The sequence below is a fragment of the Galeopterus variegatus genome, unplaced genomic scaffold (assembly GCF_000696425.1).
Source record: "Galeopterus variegatus unplaced genomic scaffold, G_variegatus-3.0.2 Scaffold1524, whole genome shotgun sequence".
NCBI classification, from domain to species: domain Eukaryota; kingdom Metazoa; phylum Chordata; class Mammalia; order Dermoptera; family Cynocephalidae; genus Galeopterus; species Galeopterus variegatus.
Window position 1 is genome coordinate 348694 of NW_007727635.1, and position 1018 is coordinate 349711.

Below are 1018 nucleotides of genomic sequence, written 5' to 3' on the forward strand. Positions count from 1 at the left end.
TCTCATTATTGATACTGGTAAATTCTATTCCCAAGAATCTCTAGAACTTTCCCCCTAACCCCAAAGCCAAAAAGAGAGGAAGATCTTGTGACAGAAGAAGTCCAACAATATGCCATCCACCTCCTTTCTCCCTGATTAAAGCCACCATTCATTGACTGGAGCAAAAGCGTAAGATGATACCAGTTCTGATTTTCCCCAAAGCTTATTTACTTGTCCCAGAAGAAGTTTATTTCACAAAAGGAATCTTTATGTGTGGTAGTGATGTGATGCTGTTCAGGGCAGCTGTGTTGACCACACCTCAATATATTCTCTAAAGAATAAGTTTCAGAGACTCACATTGTTCTGTAGTATGCAGTGAACATACTATTTATATCCAGCTCCATTCATTTATTCATTCTTTTATTTAACACATTTTATTAGATGCCAACTATGTGTGAGATGATATCCACAACTAGCCCATCCAAGACTACATAATTTTTGTTCCTTAAGAATGACATGGCAAGTTCCTCTAACACCACCTGCAATTCTATCACTTCAGGAAATTGGAGTTGGTTTTACAGTCTGGGGCAGTGGGAATATGGCACCCCCATCATCATCCTATGAAAATCATGGGGGTTCTTTCTTTATCCTGCCACTGGCAGGTAAGCACAACAGGGTCTTCTCTCAGCTCCAAGTCATTCAGCGTAGTTATGCTGCTTTCTCCTTATCCATGAACTTTCTACCCCTACAGATCCTTCTCGGACAAGCTTGTAAGTAAAATAAAATAAAAAGGGATATATGAGTTGTTCGTTGAATGTGTGTCTGGTAGTGGGTAGTAGAGTAGTGGGAGTAAGGTTTTTAGGGTCACTTGGAGAAAGAGGATGGAGGGTGAGGAGGAGATACGGCTAGACCAAGTGGCTACTGAGACAGGGCAGCTCTTCATATGACAGTCTTGACATTAGTCCAGTGTATGTACTTTCCCTGGGGAGGCAGTTTGGCTCAAGTCAAATAACCTCAATTCAAACCTCAGCTCCACCCT

The 1018-nt window shown here is 41.5% G+C and overlaps 1 protein-coding gene across 1 annotated transcript in view; it reads right to left on the reverse strand.

The window, feature by feature from the left end:
• The window catches only part of CPNE4 (copine IV), a 177728-nt gene that overhangs the window by 141624 nt on the left and 35086 nt on the right, over positions 1-1018 (reverse strand). The gene's annotated exons all lie outside the window — the stretch shown is intronic.